General features: G+C 40.5%; 1 long non-coding RNA gene across 2 annotated transcripts; it reads left to right on the top strand.

Annotated features, from left to right (window-relative positions):
- The first annotated feature begins 19 nt into the window (after positions 1–19).
- On the top strand, positions 20–11,124 carry LOC112972208. Of its 2 annotated transcripts, XR_003255584.1 has the most exons (5): positions 20–307; positions 3,113–3,232; positions 5,681–5,772; positions 9,822–9,920; positions 10,647–11,124. It is a non-coding gene; the product is annotated as an uncharacterized LOC112972208 (long non-coding RNA). The 2 variants fall into 2 exon arrangements; XR_003255583.1 differs by having other exon boundaries at positions 9,822–11,124.
- The last annotated feature ends 356 nt before the right edge of the window (positions 11,125–11,480 follow it).

Here is an 11,480-nt window from a genome sequence, read left to right as displayed (position 1 = left end):
CGCTGCCGGCCCCCGCGGCGGCCCCGGGCCCGCCGGCCGGCGGATGGGGGCGGATGGGCGCCAACCGCCGCCAACGGCCCGCAGACACCGCCGCCATACCTGCCGCCGCCGGATCCGGAAGAGGAAAGGAAAACGCCCGCGTCAACGTTGAAATAGCGGCGCCACAGGACCCGGAAGGAATAGTGACGCCAGGTTGCTTTGCCCCGTCCCCCAGCGGCGGCGGCGGCAAGGGCGCCGCCATGTTGTACGGAGGCTGCTGCTTGGTACAGGTTTTGGATGAAACCAGCGATTAAAAAAATTACAGGAGGTATAACCAGGAGTGCTTTTTTTCTATCTCAGTCTCCTCTAATAGTTCCATCGTCTATGCAAATGTTAAATTACGTTGTATTTCTTTGTTTCAATAACACTATCCTCCCTAAAAGGGGTCAGAAACCGTGTGCTGCCCCTGAGCGGTTCCACCAGACAGAGGACTTCTGTGGGGCACTTTCCCCCTCTTTTGTTGGAAGAGAGRAGTTAATGCAGGTGGGGACATGGCAAACTACTACACAAACCTCTTGGCAGCAGAAGCATCGCTTTCCCCAGGGGTCCTACAAACACACTCTCTCCCCTTCCCCTTTTTCTTATTGCAAAGCTGTTTTTCTAAAACATCAGCTTCTTTTCTCAAAGAAATATTTTGTTCTTCATTACGGTAGTTATCTAGTTTTAGGCCCATAAGAAATGTCTAAATTTGCTGTTCAAAGCTCTGAATTACAACTCACTTTTACGTGATTTTTCAGCACCAAAAGGACAGATAACACATTCTGGAAACAGTGTGCTCTTATGCAAAACTTACATGGGCAAAATTCTGGTCCCACTTGGACACTGTTTTCCTACCAGCTCCAATGAGGAGAGGATTTAACTTTCTGATTTTTGCAGTGGTATTTCGGGGCAATTGCTCAAGAATGCATGGCCTTCAGTGACGAAGTACTACAGCCCAGAAGCACCTAAAATCAGGACCTCTGTGTGGCCGCTCCCCTGTAGGATAGTTTCGTACTGAGGAAAGGTGTGCTTGTTAGAAGGAGTCCTGCCGGATGATGTTTCGTCTTGCTAGCCCTCGTTTCAGCTCCCATCCCGCACGTGCAGCTCCCTGGCAAGCCGAGAAGTGTGCTGACAAGCATCACTGGCCTTTTCCCTTTGAAAGCAGCAGCTGGCTGGCCAGGGGAAGGCCGGTGTTATCCACTTGTTGGCTCCCTAAYGGATGCTGCTCCCATCCTGCTGCATGGCCCTGAAGCATCAAAGAAGAACAGATTTTAAAACACGTGTTTCAATTCCCTCTGCTGCCTGGCCTCGGTTGCTGGTGGTGGTTTCGCTCCGGCAGCCCTGCTGCGCGGCACGAAGCCCATCCTCTCCCTCACACAGCCCCTGAGGACACGCTGCGGGCGACATCGTAACTGACACCGATGGACGCGGCCGGAGTCTTCGCTGCCTACAGCGTCAAGGGGAAATCATCGTACACCCCGAGAGCTGCATTTGGCCAAAAGGCTACTAGCCATGAAATACCCTTTTGCTCCTTCGGTCTAACAGTGCTCTCAACTATAAACAGTGACCCGTGCATAAAATATGTAGGAAACCGATGCCATCATTAGCTGCTTCAGCTTTCCTTCTGGAGAGTGGTGTGCACTTAGAAAACTTTGATGTGTGCTCATGGCCTTATTCATAGATCTGTAATTCGCAGTTCATTGTGCGCCATCCTCCCTGTTTTCTGTCTGTAATTATTATTTTGGTTAATTATTGACTCTTTTTAAGCGCAAATTATGGACACCAGAATTTTTCTAATTCATTAAAAAAGAGAAAATATGTATGAACTAGATAGAAGGATATATTTAAAAGAGAAGCATATTTCATATGACAAGTAAATTTCAGAGCAATTAGAGTATTTAATATGAACTTTCTAGGCCCAGAACCCTGAGGGGAATAAGAAAGCCAATTAAATTACATTAAATAATCATGCCTAAATATAAAAATGTATCAGAATCCAATTGTTAAAGAACAACACTATTAAATTATGATGGAATAGTTTAGTTGCTATAAATGCAACAGGTTTCTGTTTTATTGTGAAACAATAATACTGATATTTTTTGAGCTCACCCAATTTGGACTCTAACCTTACCTGATATAAACAGTAAGAGCTGTCAATTAAATTCCAGTGGTTCACTTCTGCTGATGCTCTGCTCTAGTTTTTCAAACATCTTCAGTTTATTTTGTAAGAGGAACAGAGCAGTCAGGCCAATGGTTTGCAAGAGCATCTAAAAATGTTAGTTTTATGACAATGGGTTTAATGCTGGTTTAATATTGTCTGTGGGGATAATATTTGAAGCAGGAGCTCACTAAGCCTATTTGTACAGACTAGTGCTAGTCAAGTGATTCTGCCTCCCTGCCTTCCTACCCCCCCCCCCAACTTTATTACTYCTTCCTCTTCAAAGACCTGAACTATTTATTTTGGGAGCAGTGTTTTCCGATGTCCAACCCTTCCCATAAACTCTTTCTGCACTTCCTGCTTTCCTTGAATACAACCAAGGGTGTGGAATAGCAAATGCAAAACCTCTCAACTTGAAAAAGTAACAGTGCCATCCTTTAAAAAACATTTTTTTTTCCTTGCCAGGATATCAGTGGATGAATAGGGCCTGAGGATGTGGTCCTTCTTCCTTAAAATTGATGTTGGTTTCCAGGGTGTATTTTTTTACTGTAGGTGTAAAACTGAAAACCCTTTTTTTTTGCCAGAGATGATTAGAAAGATAATCATCTCTGATAACAGATTAGTAATGGGTAGCATTTGGCATGGCCAGCAAGTTGTAACCACGTTCTATTTATTGTACCAAAGGAATGCTTTGTTCAAAGTTTAAGACCATTTCTTGGTATACTGACTATTCTTGCTTGCTTTTTCACACAGTCCTCTCCTTACTTTTCTTTCTTTTGAAAATCCATATCTATGTATACAACCAGTCACTTACCTGGAAAGTTCCATTAAAGTAAGAGCGAGTGTGCCCAAATGAGTAAAGTGTAAAGTTTGCCTAGCTGGACCCCTAGAAATCATGCTCCTTTATTTTCCCTGACTGTCCTGCCTCACTTCCAGGGATCTTCCAGGCCCCACTGGGACCCTGCTGCTGTGATCACGTCTTGTGACTCCCTCCTCTGCAGTGGGCTCTGCAGCCCTATGGGCTCTCCTGCTCCATAAGGCTCACTTAAAACATGAGTGAGTGACTGTTTTCACTTCTATTCATTTGTTGTTTTACTGACCTAGACTGGCAAATTGGAAATGGCACGAGAAAAAAAGCAAGCCTGTATGCAAGCACATACTAGGTATTGATGAGAGGGGAAAAAAAAAAGTGATAGCTGAGAGATATACTGTTCCTGTTAACAGCCACAATACTATTTCTATGAACAGCAGTGGATATGTGTTTCAGAAATGTCTCATTTAAATCAGAATTCAACCTCAGGTGCAGCTTGAATACAAACAGCAGGATTGGACCTTTAAATGAGGAAGGGAGGTAAGAAACCTTCAAAATATACTAGGAACTGACTGAAAGGGCAGAAGGGGGAAAAAAGTCCTATGGTCTGTTGCCTCTTTTGAGATACTTTTTTTTCTTAAAAATCACATGTCCTTTGCTTGTTAACTATGTGACATGTGTCATGATCTGATTACATTCATTTGTATCAATGTAACCTTTCACAATATGGACCTGTGCAAATTATTTTACAAGAAACTGTAGTTCATTTCCATTTCAGTGGAGCTTGTTAAACAAGCAAAATTATTTTGTAGCAAAGGGAAAAACAATTTAGTGGAATGCACTCTTAGCATAAGAAGTACATAACATCGTATTTGGGTTGAAACTTTTTCTGTCAAAAATGTCATAACCCTGTAAGAAAGAGAATTAAAATCCCGTTATTTTAATTTATATCTAGCCACGAGATAAGTAAAGTTATCATTGAAATTCTAATTAAATAGGATGATTGACTAAGGTAGGACATCAAAGAAGAGAAGTGAATATGATAAGTCAAAGTCTTATTAATTAGTCCGCGTGGAAGAAATTCCAGGGACGTCAAGCTGAGGCTGCTGCAAGGAGAAAAAAAGCAGACAAGAAAATGTGTGTTTCTTTGAAGTTAGGAACTGAGATAGTGATGGAGGTAATTGTGTCTGACTGGATCCAGTAATGAAGAGCCGTAAATCAGACCTAGGAATCGGAGGAAAGATTCTAGTAACGAATGTGGCTGCCCCCCTGCTGCGAAGAAACAGAATGCAGAGCTGACTAATTGACCCAGTCTATCTCCCAGTAGCTCTCTGTTATTATTTATTAATTTTTAATTTCTGAATTATTTACGTTCTGGGAAATTATTTTTGACAGCCTGTTAGGCGTGCCAAAGTTAATGGAGGATGAAAGGACCGGTACTAGAATTAGCAGGGATGTAGTCACAGGCTACTGAATTTAATGATTTTGGAAGGGAAAATTGATTTCACACAGCGTGTCACTTTATACTACTTTAGGGATACACCAGCTATTTGATTAATTGAGKAATAACCAACTCAAAGTATATTTGAAGTGTAAATGAATCACAGTGCTCAGCTGTTTATTTTTCCCCTTTTCTGATGAGAACACTGAGTTTGCTTAAAGTTGCTGATTAAAACCAATACAGGTAGGCCCCGTACTCACACCTGCTTACTTTCTCTTACCTTAAAAAAAAAACAAAAAAACACCTCTCCATCTGGAGGAGACCTGTAATCCTCCATCTCACTTGGGATAGAGTTCATCCTTCCTCCACAAAGCCTAATTAAATAGGCTTTGTGCACATTCCCCCTCCCCTACAGAAACTCCCTGAGATGGGTACAGTGCCAAGCCTGTGGGCAGAGCAGGCAGTTGAGACGCAAATTCTCCATGGTGGCCTTTCACAGCTGCTTTTTTCTAGTCCCTAAGATGAAGTAGTGGCCACGGGCCTAAGACATTTCCTATTGTAGGTCCTGCTGGTGCAGTGGTAGTATATTGGTCCGTGCATCCACGGTATGGAGCAACCATAAAGTAAGGGAGCTCTATGTAGTTCTTTCAGGCTGTGAAAACTTGTCAAATGCAAGCTAAATTCTCTCTGCTGCTTGTGTCCAAGCCTTCTGGCCACCAAGGCATCAAGGCATGGAGGCGATCTTTTTGCAACAATGCATCTAATTCTATAGATAAGTTCACATCTCCAGAAACATTCATGTGGGAAACATCTCCAGAGTCACTCAAGAACGGCACATCTCCCTTCCTTCTCGCTGATGGGACCTTCGTGAAGTGAGGTCTATAGCTGTGTTTCTCCTGCATTACAGAGAAGATGTACATTCTGGTGTCCTTAACGCAGGACCAAAGTGGCAGCGTCATCTCTGCCACAGCTTCCTTTGGTAGACTTGGGTAAATCACTTAATTAAGGGCAACAAAATCAGTCATATGTACACTAATTCTGGTTATCTTAATTTGGAGTGCCTAGAATGTAATGCGTTCGGGTGCCTCAGTAGGGCCACTGAAACACCCAAATAATCTAGTTACCTAAATGYTAGTCTTAACTGGCCTAAGTCCAATTTTCCCAGTTTTAAAGTAAAAATAATTAAAGTTACTATTTAATAAAATCTCAAGGAATCTGTGAAGAGCATTTGTATGTAATTTTTTCTTTGCAGTTTTGGGAGAGTAGTAAACTCTAAAAAGCTGTTTACCAGAAGAACTGACTGAAAAAAAATCTGTTATAAGCTGAAATGGATYCCATGAGCAGGTGAGAAAGATATGGGCCAGCCTCCATTTCCTGTCCAATAAACAGCAAAATTCCTTTGACTTCACTGGGACCAAACTACTGAGTGAGTGGTTAAGTGCATGGCCTGGCATTTCGATGTTACTTTGTTCTATAAAATAGCAACAATCATCTATCATATGTCATACATACGGTCAAATGTTGACCATACCTATGTGAGGGGAGAGGTGAAGAATAACGAAAAGTCAGTCATGCATCAGTGTACCTTTAAAATATATGTTTGTGGTCATCATTTAAAGACATATGCAGRAGTGCAGGAAGGCATTGCTGTTTAGGTACTCAACGGGGTTTATAATTCATTTAAACATCTCCCTAGGTTATTTTTCTAAGCACTTCAGGAGCACTAGGAACATTTCTTTGTGATGTTTTGCTGACAGGAACATGCAAGCTAGTCTGGGTTTATCTGTTACTTTTTGGATTATACCAGTGGCAATTAAACATGCAAGGAGGATCAGCTAGAAGAGGATGTTAAAGGAAATGTGTGACCTGTGGCCTCTGCTCCAGGGATTGCTACTTTATCATTTTTTCAGCATGTGCAAACTGGACTGGCTCCTAGAACAAAAGTCTCAAGCAAAAACTTCCATTTTTTCTGGGTCTTCTGAATCTGTGAGAGACCTTTGTTTTTATTTCTTAGTTATTATTCAAACYTTCTAAAGGAGAGAAAGAACAGATGTGAAAGACTGAAATACTATGTATGAGGTTATTGCTAAAACAACCCAAATCTGATTTTCAGAATAGCCCTTTTTGTTTGTAATAAAACTGTATCATTGAAACTACTCTCACTGCCATGCAATCCTCAAGAGTTCCATTCACTGGCGGCAGAATCGGCCCCCCAAATTTCATATAAAATATTTTGATGATGATTAGAAACAGCAGGTCATATCCTCAGATGTTTCAGGACAATTAGCTCCACTGAAATAGAGAGAACTAGCGTGGTTTATTCTACTTGAAGATCTACCACACAGTTTCAAAATGGTCATTGGAAAACTAAATAGTTTCTATAGTACATGTAGAAATTCACTCTAAAATATATACATTCAACAAACGCAACTAAACATTTCGATGATGATGATTTAGCATACTCTGCAGCTTATATATTGGAATGAATACACCACAGAGCTGGCTTCTCCCTATTTCAATATTAAAACAAAGGGGATATGCTTTCRGTGCAGTACCCTGGGAATTCAGCTCATAAGTCCAATTAACAACAACTAATTCCCAGTACTGAATATTTACCCCTAAGAGTTGGCTAGATATAATAAGTCATACATTTTGCATTTAAGCTTTTAATGCCCAGAGGATAACAAAAATCTATCTTGATCACTTTTTATTTTCATCATATGAAGAGAGAAGAAAGCATTCCCCCTTCCCCCTTCAGTTAAGTATATCCATATTATGGCACTGAGTATATGAAATAAGCTGTCTCCTGCCTTCTCCCCATTACTCTCTCCCTTGCTTCCCCATAAATGTCTTTCTTCAAGAAGACAGAAAGGCAACAGAATCAGTTTGGATGTGTTTTCTGTATAAATAAGTATATCTCAAAACAGTGTAGAATTATTCACCTTAGACTACTGGTAATTCACTGGACAAAGATTACTTTCCTTTAAACTCTAACACTATGTTATATRCCATATACACTCCCCTAGTACCGGTTTTCACTACAGGAGCTATTAAGGTGGTGCCCTGCTGTGGTAATGAACATATTTTAAAAACCATAACTATAATATACTATAAATGGTAATGACCATGCTATAACATGCTACAGATTAGCCAAATACTTTTAAATGATTAGAATGATGATCTGCAACTCAACTTTGCTTATAATGTAAGCCAGATTTGAACCAAACTCTCAAATGGTAAAAGCACAGCACCTTAAAACGCACTGTAAATGCAAAGGGGTGACAGGGAGAGAGAAAGAGCATATGTGCACATGAYGCTTTGGATATTCTTAGTTAGGTACAACCTAAATTGTACCTTAAAAATTAGGGATATATTAAAATATCTAGCTATCTCTCCAGATAGACTTTTACTGATGGTAAACAGAAAAAACTAAGATCTATAGGTACCCATATACATCTGTATTTATGAAGTTTTGTAACAAGAAAATAATGTTATATAGCACAAGATCTCCAGGGTTGAAGGGAATTCAGAAGACAAAGGAAGTGTTTTGAAAAGAAAACATGGCACATACTAAAACATAGAGCATATTACACTGCTTGATAGTCACACAAAATGTGACACTGTGCTAAAAAAAATGCCTGGATCCTTGTTAGGTAGCTGTACCTGCAGAGCAGCAGGTTATATATGGTACAGAAAGCTGCCTACAAAATATTTCTGTAGCAGTGTACTTTGCTGTGCACAGTGAAAACCACTAGAGATGCTGTTTTTTCATGAGGCTGTGAAGAACTCGGCTCATGGTTGGAATCGGACTGGCCTCACCTTGCTCAGGATTCTGAGCTGCACATTTGCACATTCAAGCCAAATTTTCAGATAGGCTCATAGCCAGATTTCCAAGTGCTCAGCTTCCAGTCTCCAAACCAGACTTTTCAAAGGTCCAGAAATCAGGATGACTGAATGGGAGCTGAGCTCTTCAAAACATCCCAGACTAACTGGCTAATTTCTGCCTTAGCAGACATGCCAGTGATAGAAGTTTAGACAACCGAATACAGTATTTCTGACATACTCAGATGTGAATTTTTGTATGTACCTGTCTGTACAGAACTGGTAGATGCAAGCAGGGGCCTCCTCTGAGCTTCTGAAAAAATGTGTTGGATGTATCTTGTTCTCAAGCAGGTTTTAGATTGTTCTGCACCCTCCTTCCTGTAAGCAACAAAATGAGCAAAAGTCTGACAGACTGATCCTGAAACAGGGCTTGGTATAGAGCAACACAATACCTAAATTTGTATAACACCTCATGGTCAAACTTCCCACTCACTGGAAAGTGGAAAAAAACTGCAGCACTAATGATGCTTTTCCATCTAAAGCCRCTAGATTTTTAAGTGCTTTGAGGAAATTGAAGACAAGCATTAAATTTTGATTAAAGGGACACTGTTAACTTATATTAAGCTTAGAATTTAGGTTTTTGTAACAGGCAGGCATAGGTGGATGGGAGCTCATATTCTGAGTGTAAATATTTCTTTGCAACAGGGTGAAGGCAAATATCTTATCTTTGAGCTGGGAAGAGAAGGCATCAAAAATTAACTTGTTCTGAAACAAAAGTAACATGGTCCAGTCTAGCTTTGCTGCTGAGGGAGAAAGAACTGCAGATGGCAGATACCATGTCTTTTCTCAGATGTATTACAGCTCACCAGTTAAAGATTTGTGTGTGAGGAGGAATTTTTAAAATGTGTTTTTAACAGTGATAAAAGGTCACACGGAAGTCCTATTTTAAAGAAGTGACTAGGGACTAGGATAAAAGTTACTACAGGTRAGCTGGAATGGGGATTAAGCTGCACTTCATAAACGCCCGTGCACTTGCTTTCACTTTATTGTGAATATACACAGAAAGACAAGCTACCTTGTGTTTACTGTGTGGTCCACAGCAGCTTCCCGGAGAGTAGCTAATTACTTTCAAAGATCACAGTGATCTCATGCAACTCATTTTGCCTATGATAGGAGCCAGACCTGCACCAATTTTTCCAAGGGCAAAGCCTAAAATACAGTGCCTCACTGTAACTTCACTACACACCAGCTCTGTATAGACAGTGTTGCACAGAAAGGTCCATTCTCAGAGAAAATGATGGGAATGTGATTCCAGATCTTCATCTGATAAAAAACAGCTCTCTTTGACAGAGCTATGCTGATTTACAGTAGCTGAAGGTCTGACCCCACATCCAAACAAATACTAGCTGCAGTCACAGAAATCTTCTGCAGTAAAGATGAAGCTTAGTTTGCTCTCAGCTATACCAAAAACTGGACTTCTGTTGCAAGTTTCTCTACCATCTTTGCCATATTCATTCAGGCCTTTCAGTGAAAAGCACCAATGGCCTTGATTTCCTTTTTGATGTTCCTAGAGCACAAAAGAGCAAAGCAGACCTCCGGTAACCCACCCTGTGGCTTCAGTTGCATTTTGAGTGCACTGATGGTGCCTCCTCCCAGGGGCTGTGCAGCAGGTGAGAGGGGCTTCCCAACGCTGGGGCATTAAGGATGTCTTATGTAACGGGAAGAATGAAGTAAGGCTGTGCTACTGCATTGGAGATGATAGAGTGCAGAAGAGCATTGAAACACAAATTGAAAACTACTTGTTAAACAAGGTTAATTTGTTCTTCTTCCACAGTATAAAATGGCTTCAAACACTTCTAAACTAGGTCATTTGACTGCTCAGGAAATATGTGGTGCTAGGCAGCTGTCTTTAGCAACAAGTTTATTGGAGAGTTTGATTGCATCCCAAAAGCATGCTAGATATTTCTGACCATATCAAAGAAAACTCAACTATATTATCAAGGCACACTAATGAGGTGGTTTGTTTAACTGAAATACTTTAGGTTTCAATGYAGTACAGCATAAAATAATCATTATTTTCATTAGATGAGCTACTCGTTAGCTGAAAATCTAAGTTACAAAATATCACAGTGTGAAATAATAAATACATTGTAAAATGCATTAAAATCCAGGTTATTAAGAGAAATTTCCATTTAAAATATACAGCCATGTAATTTGAGCATACTTCCTAGTATTATGAATCAGGCTTGGTTCTTTGAAAAATACAGTCCAACCCAAAGGACTTGATTCTGCTTCCATTGAAATCATTGTCAAAGCTCTGACCTCTTATAGCTTGGATAAATTACTTTGGTTATTGTATGTCATAATTCTGTTGTACTAATTTTTGGTTATAACAGCAAGAAGTTCTGCAACTTACTGAAAGTACCTGAACTTGGGCTGAATTCATCGCTGGTTTGTGTTCGATGCAATCATTAACAGCAAATCAGGAAGTACTTTGTAACTTGTATGTTTAGGGGCAAAAGTTTATGTAAAAGTTTAAGTCCTGGAGAATTTGTAAGATTTCTGTAAAAGCAGCCTTCTTCATAGGACATCAGTACTTTTAAGTCTTTGGTGAGAATTGTTTTAAGAAATGTACCGACCTCTTCAAGAGGCTGCCATTTGAGTCCATGATGACTTYGGGTGAAAATGTTTCTTATTTTACTCAAATTCTGTATCCCTCATCTATATCAAAGCTCTGATTCTGCAAAGCATGTGAGTTCATGATGAAGGCTCCTTCGCTAGAAAAAGGTGTTTAAGCATATGCTTTAATGCTTAGGAGATTATTTCTTTTTTTTTTGCAGAATGACAGAATAATTGGGGTTGGGAGGGACCTCTGGAGATTGCCTAGTCCAACCCCCTGCTCAAGCAGGGTCAGCTACAGCAGGTTGCCCAGGACTGTGTCCAGTCCTGTTTTGAGTATCTCCAAGGATGGAGACTCCACAATCTCTCTGGGCAGCCTGTTTCAGTGTTCAACAACCTTCACAGTAAAATAAGCTTTTTCTGATGTTTAAATGGAATTTCCTGTATTTCAGTTTGTGCCCATTGCCTCTTGTCCTGTCATGGGGCACCACTGAGAAGAGTCTGGCTCCATCTTCTTTACTCCCCCATCAGGTTATTTATACACATGGATAAGATCACCCTGAGCCTTCCTTTCTGGAGGATAAACAAGCTCAGGGTCCTAATCTGTTTAC

The sequence above is a fragment of the Apteryx rowi genome, unplaced genomic scaffold, assembly GCF_003343035.1.
Source record: "Apteryx rowi isolate R43461 unplaced genomic scaffold, aptRow1 scaffold_48, whole genome shotgun sequence".
Lineage (NCBI taxonomy): Eukaryota > Metazoa > Chordata > Aves > Apterygiformes > Apterygidae > Apteryx > Apteryx rowi.
This window is presented reverse-complemented; position numbering and strand designations above follow the sequence as displayed.